This window comes from Varanus komodoensis, unplaced genomic scaffold (assembly GCF_004798865.1).
Source record: "Varanus komodoensis strain SLA01 unplaced genomic scaffold, ASM479886v1 scaffold40, whole genome shotgun sequence".
NCBI classification, from domain to species: domain Eukaryota; kingdom Metazoa; phylum Chordata; class Lepidosauria; order Squamata; family Varanidae; genus Varanus; species Varanus komodoensis.
In genome coordinates, this window is record NW_025335942.1 from 2,821,920 (window position 1) to 2,847,872 (window position 25,953).

The window sequence follows — 25,953 nt, forward strand, 5'->3', positions numbered from 1 at the left end:
GGCAGTTTGAAACCTGTTTGTGCCAAATGCAGAGTTTCCCAGGCAACTTTAAATCTCTTCTCTGTTGAGGCAGGTATCCTGATGGGAAAAATAGTATGTAGTCATGAATCCAGGGAGTGTTTTGTAATGGCTGCACAGAAGGGAGCTGTATTATGATCATGAGGAATTATAGATCTCAGACTTCCTCATGTACCGTAGCTTGACTTTATGACACCAGTCAAAGTGTTGTTGATTTTAAAATATTTTGTACACTTCTTTGAAATGGGGAGGGGAATCTAAAGTGAATGGTGATCATATGCAATGTAAAATTGCTCCCCTAGCAGTTCTGAAGCACAGTTTTGCTAGGGCAGAAGAAGAAAAGAGCTGAGCAGGGCTATTTGGGCTGGACATATTGGAGGGCTTTCATTCATGGGGTTGCCACAAGTCAGAGATGATGGTACGCAACAACAGCAACGACAACAGCAACAACAACAACAACAGGGAGGATTTATCACCCTAGATTGTGGTATTTGGCTAGTGCTGAGTTTTCTTGTTGGAACTGGGAAGGTTTTAGCAGGTTCATATGTAGAAATCAGTAAGTAATGCACACATTACTGCTGGTATGCAGAAATGCAGAAAATGATATTGTAATATATCAGCCTTTCAAGGAACAGAGAGATCTGTATTCGGATGAATTATTATTCTAATTTGTTTATAAATTTGTCCACTGCAACTGATCATTTCTTCTAGCAAAGTGTCCAAATTGACAAATATTTAAAATTAGATTTGGCAGAACATTTGCTTTGTGAATTATCCTTGTGAGGAGCTGGTTCACAGCAGCACTGCTGCGGGCTGGATTACTGTCCAAATTGGAAAATCCCGCCTTGGAGAGCAGTTTATCCTTTAATAACAATTAACCGTGTTCTTGGAGCGACCTAGCAGCCCAAGGAAGTACCAGCATCAAAATGTCGGGCTGACAGACAAGCTGAGGCCTGCTTGCTGTGGAGATGAAAGCTCCAAAGGGAGGAAGGAAGTCATTGAGAAAATTTGAGAGAGATGTTTGCTTGGAAATGGAGGACGGGCACGGTGGTAATTTGCATGCTGCTAATGATCCGATGTTCTGGGGAGCGACCTCCTGCTCGGCCGCGCATGGCCATATCTGTTCTTGGACTTTTACCCGTCAGTCATTTCACGGAGCCTGGTAACCTAACAGCAGGAGTGTTACCTGCGATTCAGATAGCCTTGAAACATTTACGCAGGCACTCGTGGATTCTGAAGAACTATGAGCTCCAAGTATCATTAAAGGACACTCAGGTAAACTCTAGTGATTTAGAGCATTTTGCTAGGGTGTTGTTTCTCAGTCATTTCTGATCTTTTCCTCCGGTTCCTCCATGCATAAGGGAATGGCTAGGCAAATGAGCATCAGAGTCCTTAATTTTTTTCTTTGTGTTGCTAACGACAGCAGGGAATGAACCTGGAATTCCTTGAAACAGCATCTAGGATGACTAAACGCAAAGCAGGCATGGCTGCATGCAGTCTGTTTGAGGCAAATATATACACACTGCACAAATTATAAGTGGAGCCATCCAGCCCTGCCGGTAACTGGTTGACAGATACTTAGGGTTTCGAGTGGGGGGTCTGTGCTTCTGGCGTGAGAGACTTTTAACTGGAGACACAAGGGACTGACTCTGCGAACAAAGAATGTTGCTGAACTCCTGGGAGCATCTCAGAAAAGCGGCATGTGATGACATTTCCCCCTCTGCACAGCCCCGTAATGAGGACTTAAAAACAACCCGGTCCTTGTTTATGCATCATGATGGTAATGTTGCAAAGCTTCTGTTCCATTAAATAAGCTTGGCAGAAATAGGGATGGATAAATCTGTTAATTTCAGTTTCGCTCGGTTTCTCGTATTTCCAGCCTTCCTTTGATTTCATGTTTCCTGATCAGTCAGTGATTTCTTTAAAAGCTTGCTGACCGATTTGCACTAATTTCATGCTCATGTCTCCTGCTGCCCAGTATTTTGCAGACATGGAACTCTCATTTGGATGTTGGTTGAATTTACCGTGCGGTCTTTAAATTACAAGAGTACTTTCCTCTTTTGCAGTTTAAAGGGTTATTGAAGAAACTTGGACTGGGAGGAAATGTGTCAAAGGTTTACTTACACGATCCTTTCGAACACAGCAAGGAATCGTTTGATCTTGTGGTTTAGAGATTCATGTATGCATATGTAATTTGGCTAAGGACACATCTCCAAACAGAAGGCTTCCATCCCCTATTGGCCTAAAACTTCAGGATGAAAAAATGTTGTTTGCTTCCTTCCTTTTGCAGTCGTTCTCCAACACCATATGGGTAGCATACATGCAGTTTTTCTTTGGACAGGGAGTTCTTTTTGAAGTACAGTTTTCCTGGATACCTTTCCAAGCAGGAGGATACCGTGGTTTTTCTTTGCAGGGACTTCTCGCAACCTTGTCGCTTTACCTGTTCTGCTCTTCAGGCTAACATATGCAGCTCCCCTGCTAATAATCTGCCTGTTTGCTAAGGATACATAGAAATGCATTCCCTTGTCTAGAACAATCTGTTCATGTGTTTAGAACAGTGTTTTTCAAGCTTCCTTCCATGGGGAACGTCTTTTCCTGTTGATGTCTGTGCAGAAGCCCTGGTCACTGTAGAGGATCCTGCAATGTATGCTAATACTTATGCTCAGTTGACAGAGGATACTGCACAGAATTGCTTTCCTTTCTCTCACACAGCTTGACTTAAGGCTGCAATTCCAAACTTGATCCAGCTCTTCTTTCTGGCTATGCATTACATGGAAGAGCTACAGGGGTGGACAAACTGCTTTTCAAGAAAGTTTGTTTGCCATTACCAAACACCTAAGTCAAGAACTTCTGGTCAGCTTGCAAGGAGCTTCCAAGAATTTTTTGCAACAAGCTGGGAAGTCAACTTAGGAAAATGCCTAAGAATTTTTTCTGTGGTAATTTGTGATCTGTGGCAAGGTATCCATGTCCTTAGCAGGAAGGGCTGCTAAAGGAAAGACTGTTTAAAAGTCACTGTTTTACAGTAAGCAGTTTCTTCTTTGTTTATGTGTTGACCAGTCTCTGTCTTCTAAGCTAATGTTTCAATTCTCATAGGTACTTGTCACTTAAGAGACTTATGAATGTCACTTCTAAGACTCTTATTTATTTTATTTTATTTATTTTTGGATTTATACCCTGCCTTTTTCCTACAAAGGGCTCAAGGCAGCTTACATCATTCTCCTCCTCCATCTTACCCCCACAACAACAACCCTGTGAGGTAGGTTGGGCTGAGAGTCTGTGACTGGCCCAAAGTCACCCCAGTGGCTCCATGGCTGAGCAGGGACTAGAACCCAGATCGTCTGAGTCCCAGTCCCACGCTCTTCATCACTTCACCACACTGGCCAGCTAAAAGAAGAAGTAGACCCACCACAATTGTTTGCAATTTAACATGGCTATAATTTCAGATTCTTTGGATGTCCAGAATTGCCCCTTCTTTTCATTGTAAAACATAACCAAACAACATAACCGAACAACCTACAGCTGTTCAGCTTTGCTGTGCGATATAACGGTTGCTGACTGGAATTTCTCTGGGAGTTGTTTACCTGGTTTTGATTTAAAGTTAATGAGCAATTGTCAACCTCTTTCATCATCAGAGTCTTTATTTGATTACCTTTAGTGATCCTTTTCAATATTGGATAGAAGGAAGCTGAGATTTAATTTATGCTTATATTAAATGTGAAAAATGAAGTGATGTTAGTTATTAGTCATCTTTAGAATTGTGTGCATCTTTCTTCTGTTCTGGAATGAACCAATATGAGACACAAGGCTTTATAGAAACGTCTGAACTCAACAAACCCTTCCTAAGTTGGTTGTTCAAAAAGACAGACCATGCAGTTCATCCACTCCCTCCCTCCCTCTCTCCCTTCCTCCCTCTCTTTCTCTTTCTCTGTTTTGCTTAAAAACAGGGAGTGGTGAACTGGATAAATAGTCCAGTAGGACCCCCATTTGACAGCAACCCTCCACATGCATGAGGTTCGGAGCACTGGAGCCCTGCAAAAGTGGGAAAACGGTCTCTAGAGAGAAACTGCAAATATCTGTAGGGATTAACCATGTATCTTTCCAGGAAAAAATGCAGATATCTCTAGAGCAGTGGTTCCCAAACTTTTTTTGGTCATGGTACATTTCTGAAGACATTATTTTTCCATGGAACCCTAACTCTGTCCCTTATTCTTATTAACCATTGTGAACCCACAATGTTCTTCCTTCTTTCATCTGTTCCTATTGCCTGAGTGTTTTGCATAATGTAGCAGGTTTGGAAATAAAGAGATATTCATCTAAATATAATGAATGAATAAAGCAATTATTTGGAAATATCCCAAATGAATTCTTTCGATTATTCTCAACACTACGCAATACAGTCCTGGGGACCAAATGACGTGATGTATTTCCTTGTTTGCTGCTTGGACACCAACTGACAATTGCATAGTTGGGCTTGTGTGGTTTCATTTTGAAATCCGTTTTAAGTTTGATTTTTGAGATTTTTGCAGAACCCCTTCAAGGCTCTTGCAGAACCCTAGGGTTTCTTGGAACACAGCTGGGGAACCGCTACTCTAGAGAAAAAACATGCGTATCTCTAGCGTCTTCGTACCCCCTGATTAACAAAACACGAGAGAGAGGCTGGCTAGTACAGAGTGTGCTGCCCTCAGAGTCCCTAGAGATATTCATGGGTTTTTCTAGAGATATTTGCAATTTTTCTACTTTCATGGAGGTCCTATGCCCTTAACCCCTGGGAAAGTAGAGGGCAGCTTCAGGCATTTGGCCGGGGGCGGGGGGGGGTCTTGAAACCTATCCTCCATGGATATGACGGTCTTACCATATCAATATGTGCCTACCCTGCACTTCTCAGCGGATTCCACTGTTTAGCCTCCATTCAGTTTTCTTAGAAAGAGGTCACTGGAGACTTAAGACTGTGATACAAGGTTTGTTTACAAAAATAAACAAGCAGAGCTTCAGATGTGGGTTCCCAGCATTAACACTTCAGTAGATTCATAGAGAAGGACTGTGCAAACTGTCTTGGATTCCTCCAAAGATGAAAAAGGTCAGATAAATGCTTAATAATAGATTCCTGCTCCCCATTAAATGTCCAGGGGATCCACAGTGCCATCAGATTTCCTGCAGATAGCAGAGGTCACTCTTTGCTTCTTTCACATGCACCTTTGGCCTGTGTTGGCTGTTGCACATACAGATGCTGTTCTGCTCCACTCCCAGACTAAAGCAACATCTTCCTTGGGGAGGGGTGAAAGGTATACAAAAGATCAGTCCCAAATTTAAGTAACTTACTCTTCATCTGTGTAGTTTTCTATCAAGGACTACAAGTAATAATAGCTATATTTTACCTCTGGTATTGAAGAAGATTCATTGATAGGGTTACCAAAGGTTGGAGCCTCAATACTTGTCAGATTAGGGGGCATTCGTGGTCCCCATCCATCCAATTTTTATCCGCTCAGCTGGCAAATGCCATTAGTGTAGAAAAGGTTCTAGAGGCTTCCAAATGGTGAGTAGCTGTAGTGTCCTGAAATAATTTACGTGAATATCAGAGAAAATAGAAGGTGTGTGAAATGTCCTTGTCACACCTGGCTCGTGTCTGACCCTCGCCAGTTCCTGACCCTGCTTTAGCTTCCAGATCTGCCAGGGCCTGTTGGGTATCTGACCCTCACTCGTTCCCAGCTCTGTCATTGCTTCTCCTGGCATGCCTTGAGGGCACCTGACCCGAGCTCGTTCCCAGCTCTGTCGTTGCTTCTCCTGGCATGCCTTGAGGGCACCTGACCCTCACTCATTCCCAGCTCTGTCGTTGCTTCTCCTGGTATGCCTTGAGGGCACCTGACCCGAGCTCGTTCCTGGCCTTGCCTGCGATCTTGTTCCATCATGCCAGGATAGCCACCCACCTCCATCACTCCTGGTCCTCGTGCTCCAACCATCAGTATCCCAGACCTGACAAAAGCTGCTTCATTTAAAACCACAGAAACTTGTGGCACCTTAAAGAGTAGCAGATTTACTCTGACAGAAGTGATGTTCACTTCATCACATGCTATCTCAAATTGGTATATTTATATACATGTGCTGGGGGGGGAGGGAGATGTAAAATGTGTTGTCAGAGGGAACTGAAATGTAAAAAAAATACAGACAGCAACAATTACTTTATAGTTGTCATTCACAAAAATGTGGCCAAGAGATCATGCAGACATGATTACAATGTGCAAGTTTCTGAGATCCCTAGATATCTTCTCTGAGCAGGATGTTTGTTTTGATGTTTTTATTGGCCTAGTACAGGCATTAACACCATCAAGAATTTTGGATTTTTCTTCCTTTTGTCAGTGTGGCTACCTTCACTTTTTACGGCCATTGTAACAGAGAGCCAATTAAGATACGTACTGTGATAAAAAGGCACACATATGCAAACGTCTTTGTTCTCCTTCAAACCAAGGAAATTGAGCAGAATCTCTTGATACATTGTACCGTAGCAATTCTGTACCCACATCTGTCTTTGAAATGCCTTTCTGAACATGGTCATAAGATTTGTGTCCATTTATTCTTTTCAGCTGGGACAAGACAGTTCATCTTACGTGGAATGCAGTAGTGCGTTGCTAGCAAGGAATGGCACATACCACACAGAAAGATGAGCAGCCATGTGAATTCCTGATGTTGCCGTTGGTACTGTGAGGTCCTGTGAGGTATAGCCAGAGTAGAAATCGCAGCAGCGTTGGCGTCTGTGTCTGCCACAGAGCCGGTCCTTGCGCCTGTATCTCTTTGGTGTATTCTGATCTTGCTGGTCAGTATCCTTTTCATAGGTTGGGCAGCTGTCTACAAGCAGGTACTGGTCTACCAGCCAAACCCTGTGAGAAGGAAGTGTCCTTTGTCACTGATATGCTTGAGCACGTTCAGCTGAGAACTGGAGGTGGCAAGAAGTCGTATTTTGTTGTCTTCTCTTCTGGGTATGTGCTTTAGCAGATTATTCCTGCATACCAGCCTGGCCCTGTTGATCCGTGTTTTTGCTTTATTTTAGTCCGAGAAATGCCTGGGTTAAGCTGTTAATCTCTGCTGAGTAGCTGTGACTGGCTGTAGATAATGGATGCCGTGTGTGCTTGGGGTGGAAGCTTGGAGGGTGTGCCGCATTCTTGGGGGTTTTCTGTAGGATGGTGCTTTGTCCATTAGGTAGTTGTGCCATCGTATCTGGAAACTGAACTTGCTGTGTGAATTACTCCATGCTAAGGTTGACGGTGCTGTGGAAATTACTGAAGTCTTGGTGGAACTCGTCCGGAACTTTGCTTCCTCCTCATGGGTCCTGAAAATAAAGGTGCCATCAATGAATTTCAGGTCGAGAGTAGTTTGGGCTGGAGGAGCTGAGGAAGCATCGTTTGTACCATCTGAACCCTAAAGATGGGCTTATTGTGCCCCCCATTTGGATGCGTTGTTTAAAAATCCTCCACACAGACATTGGCATTCTTAAGGACATTCAGTCAAGCCTCCGTAAAACAAATTGTGGATTGAGATGATGGGCTGTATATTTATATTTGCAGTGGACTGCGACGTCTCTGAAGGATAAAAATGTCAATAGGAGAAAGTAGCACTGTAAAAGTTAGCTAAAGTTTACATCCCGGGGGATCCACCTAATGGAATCTGGGGATCGGCAAGGCAGGGGATTGATAGATGGACTGATTAAAATAGTCTTTTGTATCAAGGATTTGTGACCTTTTCTGGCTTACGGGCACATTTGAACTTTTGAGAAGTGTCATGCACACCATTACAAATTGTCCTGAGAGGGGTGACTTTTCTGAAGGCTTTGTTCCGGTTTTCGCCAGCTGACCTTTCCCTGCCTAGTTCCCTCTGCTCTTTATAGCCCCCTCCACTCCTTCTCCAGGTCCTTCGCTCCCTGAACCTTCCCCTGTACCTTTGCTGCCACGCACTGCCTCTGTGCAGTCCCCAGCCTCCAGGTCGCCTGTCACAGCCCCGCTGTGCCTTCCCCAGGCCCCGCGTTGCTATTCCTCATTGCCACGCTTTGCTGAAGCCCTGCGCTGGCCTCTTGCCCGGGGATTCCCCATCCCCTGTGATGTCCGCTCCAGTTTACTAGTCAAGGGGCTGTTCTCTTCCCCTCTCTGGAGTGGAGCACACTGCAGAACGAAGCCTCCGCTTGCACCTTCTTGTCATGTCAGGGTTCTTCTATATCCACAGAGAGCCAGGGGCTTCCTGAGGACATGGAGATAGTGGTGGCTGGAGGCCAGAGTTTCACTTGAGTTGCCTCAGAAGAACTTCGTAGAAAAGCGAGCAGCCGCATGCCTTTGTGAGTGCTGAGAGGGAGGTGAGGAGAGCAGAACCCCTTGGTACCTCTTTGCCAACCCCAGCTTTATGAACTAGAAATTAAGGCTGTAATTCTGGGTATGCCTGAGGGAGAGTCCCACCGAAACCAATGCAAAAGAGCACCCACCCACCCATCCAAAGCATTTGCACACTGTCTATACCAAGGGTCTCAAGAAGGCGTTACATGTATACAAACAGACCACAGCGCTTGGATGTACAGTATGCGAGGATTCTACTCAGAAGTGACGTTCACATGTAATGCTCATTAACCCTGGTTAGGCTTAACTGGCAAACAAAAGCAGTATATACTGCGCTGTGTAAAATGTCTTAAAAGGACCAGCAAAGTCAGATTCATCAAGTCTCCTAAGACAAAATATTTGCAAAGAAGCTAAAATTTCCGTTTAACATTTTAAGGATTTTCTTGAGTAGTTAAATTTAGGGTTTGTTTTACATTGCAGAGGATAGATAAGGTGGTAGGGCTGCATGATGTTGAAGTTGTCAGGAGAGTGCTGAGGAATACATGGAATTTGGAGTGAGCGTAGCAGACTTAATTTTCACTGCCTTTTCTCCTACAAATACATTTTACTTCGCACTATAAAAATAGAAAAATATTTGCTGAGCTCTAAGATGAGTATATTAGCCCCACGCCACCCACATACATCTTAATCAGAGGCTCATTTATTTGGGTGTCCACATCGGAAAGGAGAACAAAACATATTACTGGGAAGAGGGAGTCTGAAGTGTGTGTGTTCAGCATATGAAATGTTGAAGCAGTAATATTTGGTGTAGTAACAGAGATTTCAAAACCTACTTTTCAGTGACAGAATTTTTGTGATAGCTATGCAGATTTTGAATAATATTCCTCCCCTTCCAAAAAAATGGGATTGTAGCATTCAGATTATGAAGATTTACAGGTACGGTTCAGTCGGGATGCTTATAAACTCCTGAACCTGGAGGTTGACTGGAATCCAAATCTGAGCAAGGGGAGCTGTAGAAATTATCTCTGCCTCTTTCTTCTCTCCCTGCTCTGCATTCTTGCTAGACAGCTGTTTCAACTGAGCATTTTAATGAGGGAGGGAAAGTCTGGAGTTCTGCTAAGATGCTCTTTGAGGCTGGTTTCATAGAACAGTCAGGATGTTCTGAAAGGGTGAAGGGGAGCATCAGAGAACCGTCTCCAGTGTAAGAGTGGGGCATTTGAATAATCTCAAGTACTTGAAAGGCTGTCACAAAGAGGAAGGCCAGGATCTCTTCTTGATCATTCCAGTGTGCAGGACATGGAAGGATGGGCTCGAGTTATGGGAAGCCAGGCTCTGGCTGGACATCAGGAAGAGCCTCTTGACCATTGGAGCACTACGATGATGGAACCGGTGACCTAGGGAGGTGGTGGGCTCTCCCACACTGGAGGCATCCAAGAAGCACTTGGACAGCCATCTGTCAGGGATGCTTTGACTGGAGTCCGACATTGAATAGGCGTTTGGACCTGATGGCCTTCTGGCCCCTCCCAACTCTACTATTCTATGGTTCTATGGTCTCTCAAACAGTATCTAGTAGTTACAGGACCATTTCCTAAACCTCACATAATCATTATGGACAATCAAGCAGGCATTCAGGTTAATGAACAGGGTGGCACAATTCAGGCAGCTCTGAAATGGAGCTGTATTTTATCGGAATAGTTCTTGGCATACAATATTGCATTGAAATGTAGTTCTGAACAACAATGCATTGATGCATCTCAGCTGTTGTTCCTACTGTAACTCCAAGGATTTTTTAATGGCGTAGTAAGGATCAGATGATGTTATAGATAGTATGAACAACGTGAGATTTTAGTGAAAAATACGTTGGCAGGGGCACACCAAATATTTCTGCTGAATTGTATGGAATGATCTGTACCTTCCTGCTAAATCCTGTTATAACGCGGTTGAAAAACAGAGTTCTGTATGTGGGAGGGAGATAATCCCCTTCACAGCCTGAGAGGTTATCCCCTAATGGGAATTTTCAGGCTCAGTCTAAACAGGTTCCATATTTCAACCACCTGTTTTTCTATTTGTTTGTTTTCATGCCCTTTGCTTTGATGTTCTACCACCCATTCACTAGTAGAATGCTTTGAAGAAGGATATTGCTGTGTCCTTCTTTTGTCATTTTTCTTCTGCTGCCCACATAATGTATCACATTTGCAGTAAAATATATTCAAAGGAGAGAAAAATAAACCAGCCATTGCATGGTGTCACAGTCTCTGAAGTTGTTTCAATATTAACAGGAGATTTCAAGGAAGTGCAAGAAATACTTGCATTGATCTATTCATTTATGAATAAATCAACAACCGAGGCCTGTGGAATAGGCCAAAATATTCCACGTCTTCTCTGAGAAGACAGGATTTGCTATTATTGGGGTTAACTTCTCCCATAATTGTTAACATGGCAATTAACCTGTCTGGAAATCCCATTGATGGTTCAGTAGAAGGTGAATTGCAAGAGCGGGATTAGAACAGGGTGATTTACAATCTGCTCTTTGTATTTTGTATTTTAACCCAAACGCGTCTTAATGACCTTAATCAAGAGACTGACTGTCTGAATTAAAATCATAATGATTTTTACCTTGTCTGCTTGAGCCTTGAAAGCAGGGAATTCCAGAGCATTGTACATTTCTCTTTAACAGAGAGTACAGATTTATGAAAGGGCAGGATTTGTAAGAGTTTCGATGAGTTTGGGAGGCTTCTCTTGTGCAAACTCAGAATGGACAGTAAACTCTTCTGTATCTATACTTGCATGTATATAGTGTCAGAGCTGCCAAATCGCTATATTTTGGTGCCCCTAGCACGGTAAATTTTATATTTTTAATGGGCAACAAGACTCCTCGTTATATCCAAACAACTTTTTTGGGTTTTCCAAGTTCCTCATGGAAGATGGGAGGCCAAAGTATTGCAACTAGAGTTCTTCATGCAGCTCACGAGGAGTTGAAACCTGTTGCACCTTTGTAGTGGTGAAGCTAAAAATTATGAGCCGGATGAACCGATCTATGCAGCAGAATATCTCAAACTATTCCCAAAATGTTTTTAAAAAGCACATCTCACTTCTAACTCTCTTCCTTGCACCTTATGCACGAACAAAACTTCGGTAATCACTGTGTAAGAAACCCCTTGGGGTTAAAGCCCACTTCTGTATTCCGTGAGATCTGATCTCTGAGGAAGGCAGCCTGAAGAAGCTTTTCAGTTCAGCCTCAGTTCATGTGAGTTAAACATATCCATTACTAAGCCTATTTAGTGTGCCTAGAATAGATGCATGGCCTACAGTGCATTGACACAAGGGGAGGTGGGGAGAAAGAAGAACGTACAGCTTGACAATCACGCTGATACCCACATTGCTCGCTGCTTTCCTAGATTCCCTGTCATGTACAAGAAATATCTTGATGGCACTGGGACCAGCGACAGCAGCAGCCAGCTCATCACGCTGTCACAGTTCACCTTCCTGCTGCCCTTCCCCACACACAGCACAGCTCCGGTGGGAGTCCACACGGCAAGGACAGGCACGAGCTCAGCAGGTCAAGAGGAGATAGGGAGCAGGTGCAGCCATCACCCTCAGGTGACCCCCTCTTCTGCAAATAACATTTCGGTTGCTCGCCCTGCCCTGCCAAAGGATGGCGTAGATGTTCAGACTGAAGCTGAAGTTGAGGGTCATACTAAAGCTTCTTGAAGTAAGTGTGGTTGTTGTACATATATTGGTGTAAAGAACATGTAACACGGAGGTCAGATACTGAAGATGAAACTCAGATACTTTGGCCACCTAATGAGAAGGAACAACTCACTGGAGAAGACCCTGATGCTGGGAATGATTGACGGCAAAGGGAAAAGGGGATGGCAGAGAATGAGGTGGCTGGGTGGAGTCACTGGGGTGGTGAGTGTGGACTTGGGAGGACTCCGGGGGCTGGTGGAGGACAGGAGAGCCTGGAGGAATGTTGTCCAGGGGGTCGCGATGGGTTGGGCATGACGTTGCGACTAAACAAAAAAAAAAAAAAAAAAAAAATGGAGGTGTCTGTAAGTCACACAGTGAGTGGGTGAGCTAATTTGGGACACCTGGAGAACGTTGCTCCTTCTTTTGTTTTTTGTTGGTGTTACCTGCTTTGGTTGAATTTTCTCTCATTTTTCCTCACATTTAGAAAACACGTGTCTCCATTTCATGCCTATATTGGTTACTGTACATACTGATATATGTGCTCTTTTAAAATCTAAGCTGGGAATTGGCCCCCAGCTACTAATTAATTTTACCCCCAATAATTCAGTAGTTTCATGCCAGCATGAAAATAAATAGCTAATACTGAGTGGAGACAATTGACCAATATGTTCAAGGATATTTTGAATGATGCATGGAAAGTAGACATTTTGGAAAATGTCTTGAGTGCTCATTTTCCCCTGCCACAGTCTGACTTCACTTGTGGATAGACTATAATCAACATATTGGGAATTCTGGAGTCATGACTTGATTTCATGCATGTTTATCCTTCTGTAAAATTAGTGTCACACACTCATTCATTGCTCCTTTAATATGTTATTTCTGGCATACAACTTTATCCATGCACTGCAAGCATTAGAACCCCTATTGGGCAGAAGGGCAAGCTATAAATGGAAAATAAATAAAATGGAGTGATTATTCTCGCAAATGAAAATTCAACTGGTTCTTCCATTTCTAAACTAAAAACCCCTTTCTGCTTAACCAGTAGTGTACAATTGTACAGCAGCAACAATTTAATGCCACGGCACATCAAACATTAGCATTTAGAGTGTTTTCTTACACACTGAACATGCTTAAAAAACATTAGTAAGCCAATGTTAACATTTTCTTGCTGTGAGGTAAATAGGTGCTTTGACTAATTTTTCGGATTAAAAAACCACGAATTTAACAGACGGAGGGGTTAAATGCTTTGCTCTTTGAGAAAGCTGATGTTAAATCTTCCACCCACAGATGTGACTCGAACCCTTTCAAGTGAATGGCAAATTCCACTCGCTTCAGTGATGCAGAACCTGTAGTTGTTTTCATTTTTTCCAATACTTTGGATTGCCGGCTCAGATGAGGATGCTACAGCGTCCCTGCCTTTGTGGGCGGAGGTGTTGCAGCCTTGGAATTGCAGTCTGAAAGTCACTCTGATTTGCTGCTTGTACTTCCACTTGCTCCAACAGTCCATGGGTGCTCGGAGCTCCTTGCTCTGAATTCCTACACATTATTATAGGAGCTGTATCTTCTAGATCATGACACCAACTAGGTTTAGACAACAAGATAGCGCACACTCAGTCTGGGTTATCATTGAACTGTGAGCTGTTGCTGAAACATGGCTTGTTGTGTTGTCTGAACCAAGCTGCGCTAACAACGAATGGTTTTTTGTAGAGTTGTAAATTCTGCTCCATTCATGCTTAACAAACAATGGTTTGTTAATGTGGTTGGGTTCAGACTAGAAGATTGTCTGAACTCAGACAATAACCCACAGTTCAGTGATCACTCATATAATCAATTATTGAGCATGATTTATCATGTTACCTGAATTGGGCAGTATGTAAGGGAAGCAATAACCCACCACACAATTGTGCTTATAAGTGTTTCCAGGGATTTCTAATTTTCTTTCTTCAGCATGACAACATTTTCAGAGGTTGAGCAGAATCCTGATTTGGGGGAAGTTTGATGGGAGTTTGCAATTGCAAGGAAGCAACAGTTGTGGTCACAATATTTGTGGTGTGCCAGTAGTTCTCGCTTTTGTGCGAGCACACACTGCTGAGAAAAGCAGCTGTCAAATGCTTCTCTGATGTTGGGGAGAATTGGAAGTTCTTCTTTAGATTGCAGTGCTGTGCTTCGTAATTGTCCACCTGACTGAATGGAGAGACTAATGGGAAATGGCTTCATGTCTTGATTACTAGAACTTCTGGCTTGTTACACTGGATTCAACACCAACTTCATTGTACAAGGGGTGGTACATCTCTGGGACCTATTAAAATATGTGCTAACTATCCAGTACATGAAATCTATCTATTCCTTTAGTAGAAAATGAGGGCAAGTTTCTCTATTTTTGCGTGTGTTTCCAGTATACGGAGATCCTAAAACTGATTATTTCATAGATAATATAATGGCCATGAAGAATACTGTTTTAATAAGAGGGTATTCAAGGTACTCTTTTGTTAGGGTATCAACATTTTTCTAGTGAACAGTATCAATTTCATTTTCCATTTTCAAGAAAGATACCTAGAGAAGAAGGGCCTTGTTGGATCAAAAAAGGCTTACAATTTATTTCTAGGTGGGGTGATCCCGTTGTCTCTGGGAATCAAAAGCCATGCGTAGGCCTTCGCTTTTGACTGTTGTTTGTCCTAGTTCAATTGAACCAAGGTTCTTACGCAGCCTTGTACGAGTGCTAATTGCTCAGTATGTTTGAAGTCACAAGCCTCTTTCAATGGTTGCTGAAAGAATATGCTGGCGATTTCACTGGTGAATAAAGCATCTGATTTTGAAAGTGAATTTCCAGAAAAGCACTATATTGTATTGATGAAACCTATTTAATTTTTTGACATAAATACATTTTGTTTTCACTTAAGGCAGATTCTGGTTGGCCATCAGCAAGGTCAGTCTCTGCTCAGACTTTGGAGACACATTCCAAGGTCAGAGGCATGACTCCAACCTCATCATCCTACCTGTGCCCTTGAAGTCAGAGATGTTCTTTCCACCTGGGGTGTGGACCCTGAGTCTGGAAGACTGATCTTGTACCTGGAGGTTTGGGGGTGTTCTGAAGAGAGGGAGGGGAAAGGTGAAGCTGCATCAAGATATGCCTATCTGCCTCATGTCCCAGGGAAAACAAATAAATGGCTGACATGGGATACTTACAATCTTCCAAGTTCAGAGTTTTGGGTAGCTACACTGAATGGGTTTATCAGTGCCGAACATTATTTTGCTGGTATAATAATTTTAATTGGAAGCCAGTAATTCTATGTTTCCTGTTTAAATTCTTGAAATAGTAGCGGCATTTTAAAAACTTATTGCATTAATAAAGAATTAACTGGCCATTTAAGAACATAACTGTTCTGCACATTAAGTTTGAGGGCTTGATATTGTATGGAAATCCTGCATTTTCAGTGGCTTCAAATATTTTTATGCTTGATTTAACTTTTGATGTTTATGCAGTAGAATATTTTATTGTACTCTATTTATTTTATTGTTTTTAGGTCATTGTAGGTACATTGCTCTGAAACTTGTTTGAGAAGAAGCAACTATAAAGGAAATAGTAGTAGCGTTAACATTTTCCTGTCTTTGCTTCAGTGATAAAATGCTGTCAGAGGTTTACCTTACTTGTGGGCTGGTTCGCGTTTTTTCAAAGGTTTATTAACATTATTAGAAATTCACAGGCAACTCTTCAGATGTCATGTGTATGCGAAGTATATATTTTTAGGAAGGATAACATTTTCTGAGGAGGTCGTATATCCAGCAGGATAATTTTACATATTTTTAATTGTTGTCTTATTGAAAAGGTCTGAGGAGCGAGGTATCCCATCAAAATGAAGAGAAAGTGGGGAGAATTAGGTAAACATTGATAGTATAGCAACAGAAGGACCGAATGGAACGTGTTGCCAATTACCCCCCTGCCCACATCTCGCTTCTCTCTCCTGCTTTGAGATGGTTAGTAACATTTACTCATAATCTGGAGTTCAGTGCTTCCTCATTCCCACTCCGAATCGCTGGTGGCAGCTGCTGCTCCTTGTAGGCTGAATGGCTCAGAATGTCGTGGTGACGGCAGGAATACAGCCCTACATGCTAGGGTGGAAAAGCAGGATGCCTTTCCCGTGGCTGACGGACGTGCATTAAGCACTTCCTCTGGTTCTCAGAATCTCATTGTTGCTCTTTGAAGTCAGCTTGATCACATTCTGAGAATCTTAGCTATAGCTACTCATATGCAAGCTCCATGGTGCTTAGTGGCCCTTTCTCTCAGCTAAGTGTATACAGAATTGCAACCTTAGTTGTCATGCCTTGGCTTCCTATTGGTTTCTCAGGCCAATTCCACAAGGTGACCCTTCCTTTCGGGAGCATCTATACCCATGTATTCCGCTCTGTCTTCTCATCCAGCGGGCGCGTGTTCCTTATGCCTTCACTTCCTTCACTCAGAATGGGGATCAAAATCTTTACAGAGGTGGCACTTGTCCTTTGGATCTTCTTCCTCCGAAAGGTAGAGCTGGTTTCTCTGCTGACAAAGGTGACCATTCAGGAGTGATGAATGATGGGGTGAATATTCCTTTCATCAGTTATTTTTATGGCTGGATTTCAGGTTGGCTTTTATGTTTATTTAACTGAAATGGCTTTTGGTGTTTTAATGTACCAGTTCGTTTTATAAATAGCCTATTAGCTAATCGCAGTTATTGTTTGCTCTTTTATTAATATGTAGCAGTGGTGGAATATCTGCTGAATTTTTGTCCTTCCTTCCCTACCTCACTGGAAAGGTGGGCTTCGTTCTCATACGCAATCTATAGGTGCACAATCTATACCTTGAGCATGTGGTGGGGCACTTCTGTGTACGTGTGAGTATGATTCCCTGCATATAGCAAATGGGAATGTCTGGAAGAAACATGGCCCATTTTTAGATGCAGCTATACAGTATAATTTTCAACTGGAAAACTAAGCTAAGCTCACTCCTTCTTGAGATGCCGGCTTTCTACAGGCAGGGATTTTTAAACATTAGTATGATTTAGGAGTGTGTGAAGATATGAACTCCTGCCTGTAGTATGAAGTGGCATAGCCTAGACATTGGCTTGCTTCTTGGTTAAAAACTTGGCTTCTTCTAGGCAACTGTACTTTCCCTTCCACTGTTATTTTGTGTGTTGTGCTACCCTATTGGATGGGCAGCTCAGTTTTGTAGCTGCCACCTGTGACTTTGTGTGAGGTGATGCTTGCGTTGCTGCACCTACTGCGATCTCTCGTACAAGGTGAGCGACACAGAGCAGGAATGGCAGCCTCAAAATAGTACTTGCTCCTACAGTGTTCGCAATGGCCTGAATTGACACCAAGAGAAATTAAGCGAGATATCACGAAGGCAATTTGTGAGGGGGAAAAACCCCCCAGTCACTGAATTTCCATGTGCTTTGCTGCTAGAAGCACCAGTACAAGTTGGACTGCATGGGAGCCGAGCACCCGCCACCCCAATTCTTCCCAGAGCTTTTAATTCATGGAAAGTGGCAGTTCTGCTAGTTGGCCTAGATGGGCCTCATCCAGGCTTGTCCCACTGTAAGCATGTCGGAATGGGTCTGCCTCATCATTGGGGGCTGTGCCGGTTCTCAGCGCCCCATAGCAAAAGTCGTTTCCCCATATCCCAGGAGTCCCACTGCGTTCCTCTTCTCATCGCTTCACTGGAGGGTCAGTGAAGAAGTAATTGCAGAATCTGTCCCATCTTCCCACCCCTGGGGGTTGTGGGATGGGGGTGTGCAGATGGCCATTTGGGGGAACCAGAGTGGGACCTCAAATGGGCCAGATTTTTTCCTCCATGGGCCTGAGGTGTCACAACCTTGTCATGTGGCCAGTACTGGCTACTGTAAATTCTGCAGCTGGCAGAACGAACTTGCTGTAGGTTAAAATCCCTAATGCTGAGTCAAGAATTCTATGCACTGTGCAATATGATGGGTTCTTCATAAAATTATTGCATTATTTGTGAAAAATGAAAAAATAGAAACCATAATATTGAAAATGGGACTAAGCGGGTCATGCATAAATACCGTTAGCATGCTTTGAACAAAGTGCTAGGATGTTGTGTCTCACCCACATATGGACTTAAATGCATTAAAATGCAAAGAATGTTCACTTCCATTAAGATTTTGAACCTACAGGAACCGAATGTTCCTGGCTATTGCTAGCCAGTTAAATGTCGTAGCTTCTCACTCACACTCAGTCCTTCCAGACGAGACCTTTCATTAATTCTTAATGTGGTAAAAACTAAATTCTTAGAAGATAATTCACCAATTGTCGAACTAATTCATACGTGCTTACACTAACAGGTACTTGTGTAAAAGCCTCGTGGCTCTCTGAAAATAAATGTAATTGTGCATGCTAATCTGTATCACTAAACTCTCACTTAGGTGAAAAACACCTGCTGAAATACTGAAATAAATATCTGACAGTGCCGTCCTTTGAAAACTTGGGAGGTAGCGCCAGACAGCTCCGTGGGATTTATGGCTAAGAAAAGCACCTGTAGGATAATGTGTTGTGCGGTACGTAAAAGAAAGCAACAGAGATGCAGTACTGGCGCAACAGTGTATTTGCTGTGGATGGCTTTCGGCATCACACTCCAGGCCCTCTCCCACGCATTTTAGACAGGAAAAAGCCTTACAACTACCCGTATTTCCTAGCTAGCCCTTCATCGGATTGCAAGTTGGATTCCCAATCACTGGGTATACTTAGTGGACACTATTTATGCTTCAAGAGTAAAAGAAAAGGATGGAAAATCAGCAGAAACTCTTTTTAGCGTGACAAAGTTTTGTCGAAGTGTTTTTGAGCGTGACACGGTAACTTTTGTGTTGATACAGAGTGTGCGTTTTCTTGGGAATAGAATTCGCCTCGAGGTAGTTATCTGAAGGCTGCCCAGTAGGATGGGGACGTGGCCATCCGTGGCCATGCCTCGGTGCCGTTTGGTGCTTGTGATGCAAGCAGAGGGGTTTAATCCTCTCTTCATGCCATTCTCTCCATCTAAAATACACCTCAAATTCGATGTCTGCTCAGCTGAGGAACACAAAAGCTAACCCGTATCAGTGGCTCAATACATAAGTCTCCTAGAGCCAAAATACTAATAGCTGCTGAACAGGAATCACCAAACTCAGCAAGCTGCGGTACACAGAAGAAGTGGTAGAATTAACAAGCTATATTCATAATTACTAAAACGTAGGTGCAGATTAAAGACAAACCCTGGAGGTGCTTTGTAGAGTACCAAATGTGAGAGGTAATATTGAAAAACTACTTGAAGCAGGACTATAATGCTATCATGGTTGGAGAGTTCTAATATTTTTACAGCAGTTTTTTTTATTGCTTTCTCAAGATTTGGTCCCTTTTTGCCGCAGGAGTCGTGTAATTTATACAATAGTAGTTGCATTGGAAGGAATCCTGAATATAGACTGTAATAAAATTATTTAATATTGAATTGTTGTGGCTACATCAGGCCAGGTAAAATTATTTTGTGAGCTGTGTTTGATGCATGGGTGGCCAGCTTATTTCCACAAACGAAGTCAGAGCCATTAATTTGTGCCCCCTTCGTCAGTGATTTGCTATCATACTGTTGGAATAACTCATTGCTTAGCAACATTCATGTCAAGGTCCACTGTGCACAGAGGCTGAATATATTTTTGTTTAGATCAGTTTGGTATTCAAGGATAACTTTTAGAAGCTACATTATTGTTACTGCAAGACTGTAAATGCAGAGTGAAATTTAGAATTAAAATTATAAAGAAAGCAGCTTCTTGCAAAGTTCCAAGAAGAAACAACCTATTTTTGATCTGAAAAAAGAATACTTTTGTTTCACAAGGTCAAAATAGGAGGTTTCCAGGGAGCTCACCTGCCCCCTGTTCTGAACTAGCCAAGCTTGCAAGTCAGGGAGAACACCGACCAAACCTTGAGTAGAAACTGTTCAGGATCAATCTGGGCAAGGCATACTAGGTCCCCGGGAGACAACTGCGTCCTGCAGAAAGCAATCACACAATGCAAGACCTGGGAAATTCCCCAGCTAAGGCAGACACTGTTTCCACAGGGATAGAAGCTTATTTAAGCACTTACTCATAAGTAGCAGCTCAAGTATGGTAAGACACAGCAAGAATAAGAAGGGCAGCAAACTCGAAAGACTTGCAGTTGACATCATAAAAGGGAACCATAAAATACAATGCAGTCCTTGTTAAAATAAAGTAACATTAAAATTAATTCAAAAAATGAGCTTAAAGTAGCTAAAAATACAATTAGAATGACCCTGCAAAGAGTTACCTGGATAATTCCCCCAGGCCCCTGGATAACCAAGCATATCCTTAAAGACCTCTGCATAAAGGGCTGTCTTAACCCAGTGCTGAAAAGATAGCAAGTTTGGTGCCAGGCGGGCTGCAGAGGAGAGGTTGTTCTGGAGATGGGGGCTACCATGGAGAAAGCCCTTCTGCTCGTTGCTACCCTCTCAGCCTCCCTCTGGGTTGGCACAGAGGAAGGCCCCAGAAGCTGCCCACAGTAGATGGCAGAGGGGAGAGGGGCTCCACAAGGTTTTGCGGTCCTAAGCCATGCGGGGCCTTACAGGATACAAACAGCACCTTGCATTGGGTCTGGCGGCATAAAGGCAGCCAGTGCTGGTAGGCCAGAACCGGTCTTCTGTGCTCAGACCTTCCTGTCTTGGTTATTAACCTGCCTGTTGCATTCTGGGTGAGCTTCTGAACCATCTTCAAGGGCACAGTGATCTAATTTAGGGATCAACAGAGTGTAGATTACTGAAAGTTTATAGAGGAGAGGGAGGCCCCTCAGGTGGTTGGTGAGATAGCATGGCTACGGATTCTAGTCCTCAATTTTTGAGGACTCAGGACTTTTGTTCAGTGGCAGCCGCGCATCATTGTGTTACTGATGCATGCTTGGTCCCTGTTTCATATATCCCTGTTTAAACCATATTTAGGGAACTGTATGGGGAACAGGGATATGGCGATCCTCATTATGTCCATTTTTTTTTTTTAGTGGCAAGTCTGGCATAATATGCAATAATTTCAAAATGCACCGGGATTGTCGCAATTTGGAATGCCCGGTGAACTTGGATAGGATATTTTATATATGCAGTGGTACTTCAGTTCACGAACTTAATTCGTTCCACAATTCTAGTCGCAAATTGGTTGCGAACCAAGTCAAATTTCCCCATTAGGTTCAGTGTAAATAAGGTTACTCCCTTCTGAACCATATATAATTTTTTTAACCACAAAAATATGAAACAAAGTACAGTGCAGTATGAAGAGAGAGAACACTAACCTTGCTTGAGGCGACTTCTGGCGTGGAGGATGGGAAGGTGGGTGGAGAGGAGGTTATTGCTTGGAGGGAGAGTCTGTGATCGCGATCTCGACTAGAGGAAGCCACGACCGCGTGTCAGAGCAGGGAACAATCATGTCAGATCGTGTTCGTGCAAACATGATCTCGGCCATCTTCCCCACTCAAACACCATCTGACATGTGGTCGCGGTGCAGGGAAGATGGGCGTGATTGTCCTCGTCACCTGCTGCGGAGTTCACGAACGGAAGCAAAATTTTACTGAACTGTTTGCGAACAGAACTGCTCACAAACAGAAGCATTCGTGAACTGAGGTAGCCCTGTATAAACATTACCCAAGATATTTAAATAATACTTATATTCCACTTATTATAATAAAATCCCTATGGGACCTTTATAACTATTACAGAGAAGATGTATCTTGGTGTGCGGTCATCAACTGGAAAAGGCCTATAATGTTCTCATTTTCTCATAAGAAGAGGGGCATCAAAAAACAACTGGGCAATATTATGCATTACCCTATTGAAATGTTTTCAGATTTGGTTTCTAAAACTGGGTCACATAAAAACCAACCCAGCTTTTATTGTAGCTAAACCTTGGGAGATGCCTTTGGTACACTTTTGGAAAGGGCTTGTGTAGCCCATTTCCAAGTGATTCTCTGACATGTCTTCTGGAATGGCCTGATATTCCACCCCGTGTGGTCAGTCACTGGAATATAAATCGAACAGGACATCAGGGTCTGATAGAGCATTTTACATTTGTACTAAAGAACAGTTTGAATTAATGGACATCCCAGTTCCCAGCCTTTTGCAGTCCTCTAAAGTACTGTAAAGTAAGATATTTCCCACATTTGTGGCATAAGGTAACTGCTGAAACAATTTACAAAAGAGGGGATATGTACGATCCAGCAAATATCACACAGCTAGCTTTCTTGTCTTGGGAAAAATATGGTAGGCTCTCATTTAATTAAATTTCAGAATGGATAGAGATAATTAAAGTTCTGGAAGAGATCAGAGCTCTTCAGTTGCTCTTCACCTTTTCCTTATGTCCCATCTTGCAGAACAGTATTTGACTCCAAAATGGGGTGTGAGGAGGGGGAACGGTTTTTGTGCGCTCAGAGATTTAAAATCTGCTTTTGATTGAGTTCCAAGGACTTCATTACAGGCAAAGCTGGAGGCATTGGCTTTGGTAGTAGACTGTTTCTAATTTATATAATTCAACTGAAACACAGGTGTATTGTCAAAAGCAGGAAATGTTTCCAGTTTAGGAGACAATTTAACTATGAGAGGAGTACATCAATCATATTTATTATTTATTATTTATTTATTTATTTATTAAAACATTTTTATGCCGCCCCATTCGCCGAAGCCTCGGGGCGGCTTACAACAAAAAATAAAATAACATTTTAAAATACATACAATAAAATACAAATATATAATATAAAACATACACTATAAAACAAGCCGCCCTGGCCAAATAAAATTCAATAATATTAACATTTAAAATACTGCTTAAATAAAAAGGTCTTCGCCTGGCGCCGAAAAACAAATAACGACGGCGCCAGGCGGACCTCTCTGGGGAGCGCATTCCATAACTTAGGCGCCACCGCAGAGAAAGCCCTCCTCCGAGTAACCACCCTCCTAACTTCTTCCATGGAGGGCTCCCGGAGAAGGGCCTCTCCCGCCGATCTCAGGGGGCGGCTGGGCATATAAGGATGTAAGCGCTCCTTCAGGTAACCAGGACCCAAGCCGTTTAGGGCTTTATAGGTCATAACCAACACCTTGAATTGGGCCCGGACTTCAATGGGAAGCCAGTGAAGCTGACGGAGAACTGGAGTCATGTGAACATAACGTCCAGTCCCCGTCAGCAGCCTGGCAGCTCTATTTTGGACCAATTGAAGTATCCGGACCGTCTTCAAGGGTAGCCCCACGTAGAGCGCGTTACAGAAGTCCAAACGGGAAGTCACCAACGCATGTGTCACTGTCGCAAGGCAGTCATTCTCCAGATAGGGGCGCAGCTGATGAATTAGCCGAAGCTGGAGGAAAGCGCTCCTCGCCACTGCTGTTACCTGAGCTTCCAGTGAAAGCTCTGGGTCGAGGAGCACTCCCAAGCTGCGGACCTTGTCCCTAAGAGGGAGTGCAACCCCATTCAGGACAAGGTTCAATTCACCCTCTCCGAAGCCCGATCCGCCAACCAACAGGACCTCATATGTGTTAGCTGCATTTTTAAACACCGGTTTTATCCTTACACTGATAGCATTTATAGCCCCAATTTATTCACATCCACCAAGGCTAGCCTTACTGAGGGTTTTTATATTACTTTCTGAGGATAAAGCTGTCCTATTCCCACAGAAGACTGGGTCTTTTAAATTCATTGCTAAGAGTGCTAAAAATCAGTTATTGATTAAGGTGGAACGAAGACTGAGATTTCTTCTAAATGTAAGAGAACTTTCAGATAGGCAGTAAATACTGATTTGAAATGAATGGCACAGGCCTCAGGTTATAAGTATTGGAATGTTTGTTTCATTGACTCTGTTCTCACTGCAGAGAATTAGGGCAAAGATGGCGGCAGAGAATTCAGCTTCCTACGTTCTGTCCCTTTTTATACTAAGAGCTTAATCTTGTGTTTAGACAGAAAAAGTCCTACACTCCCAGCTAGCTGAGAAATGCTTAAACTTGATTCTGCTTAAATGTGTTGGATTAGTTTCTAAAAGTGTCTTCCAACTAGGCGGTGTTGTATGGAATCTTCCTCAGTTCTATTTGTGGGCATCCTTAACATTTTTGAGCTGCACCTCTTGAGTTGGAGGTTGGACTCCAACCAGTGAAACTGGATTTGGCTATAGCGCTTGCATGCTGTATGGGGTTTTTTTGTTTTTTGGTCAATTATGTAATGATACCTATGTTTCTGCACAGATGAAACTGCTTTGGAATAAGATACATACAGAGATGTGTAGGGTATGGAATTGCACAGGCTGTTGGGCTGAAAAGTCATTGCCTCAAAGAGTCTGAGGCTTAGACCTCCAAAATAAATACCCTTTAGGGAATAAAACCGGTTCTCTGGTATATAAAGATATGAATCCCATGTATGTAATTAAAATAGTAAAACAAAGTAGTTTTAAAGCTTCCTAAATATAAATATGGGTGTGTCGTAATGCTACCCAGGTTTAATTATCTATCTTCTATGCTAAAACAAGGGAGATCCAGGGAATGCCTTTTGATGTATGTTAATATCCTGGTGCGATCGGAGACATTAAGGCTATTATAAATGTCTTATATTGTTCATTTCACGCAGACATCAGAACAAAATTATTGTTAGGATTTAAATAAATGTTTGAATGAGCACTTGGCTGCTTCAATTCTGTAAATAGCAGGCATCAGATGCAAGGTTTTGCAAATCCTTTGTAAATGCAATGACTTTAAGATTGAACAAACGCTGCTTTAATGCTTTAATTGGTCATACATTATTGATGTTGATCTATGCCCATAATAAATCTTTGATTGGATTCTGAACTTTTCTAAATCCAGGGACAAGGCTGCCTTTGTTCTGAATGTGTCTGGAAGTGGTGTGTTGGAAGCCAATGTACCGCTTTGGAGTAAAGAAACTGTGATCACTCCCCATTCTCTCTCCTCTTCCTCCTCCTCAGTTCAATTTCTAAAGCACCTAATAGCCAAAGCTGTGGGTTTGCAACAGCCCATAAAATACAATAAAAACCAAAATCCAGGTAACAACAAAAACAACAGCCAGCATCATTTGTAATAAGCAGAGCAAGTGACCTGAGTTTTTAAAAGGGGGGAAGGCTGCAAATGTCCATGCAACCTTGAAGCTCATTTCTGATTTCTTAATCATGTTTTATGTTAGATCTGTACCCAGCCATAGAAGTATAGCCAATAAGATGGGTTGCTTTTCTCTGCAGTTGATTTGTTGAGGAGAAATGCTACTGTGTTTTCTGTAGGAACTACCCTAAGGTAAAGATAGCTGAAGTCTTAATTAAGGATGGTAAGATGCAAACGTGCTAATATACTTCAAACACTTTCACGTGTGATATGGGATAACACATTTTTCTTTGCTAATTTGTCTGCTTTGAACTTGTTAATATGGTTGTCACAGTATCTAAAGTGGGAAACACTTTGTTTTAAGTAAGATAAAAGTCCCTACTTATTTGACTATTTAATCTGAATGATCTGACAGATCCACATTGTCCTCTTTCTGTGAATGGAAATGGCTTAAGCGGCAGATTACTGTAACTGCTGAATGTGAGACATCGGATCTTGCTGACCAGCTGGTCTCTCCTAAAATAATGCAAGGTGGAAAGCCACTATGTTAGGTGGGGTTTGCTTTCATGAAGGGTTGCAGCCCAAACATAGGCAGAACTGCAACAAAGTTTGGAAATTTGGAAATTTGTAATAAGGAACTGCAACAAAGTTTGGAAATTTGGAAATTTGTAATAAGGAACTGCAACAAAGTTTGGAAATGTGAGTTTATGATGATGAAGCAGGCAGTTAAGTGACATAATTTCCCCCCATGTTTATACTCTTGTATTAAGTGGATACTACACTGCCACACTGTGCTTATGTATGTCTTCATTCCTTGCAAAATTGATCAGCAGGAAA

The 25,953-nt window shown here is 42.6% G+C and overlaps 1 protein-coding gene across 1 annotated transcript in view; it reads left to right on the forward strand.

The window, feature by feature from the left end:
- The window catches only part of GABBR2 (gamma-aminobutyric acid type B receptor subunit 2), a 303,445-nt gene that overhangs the window by 8,386 nt on the left and 269,106 nt on the right, over positions 1-25,953 (forward strand). The gene's annotated exons all lie outside the window — the stretch shown is intronic.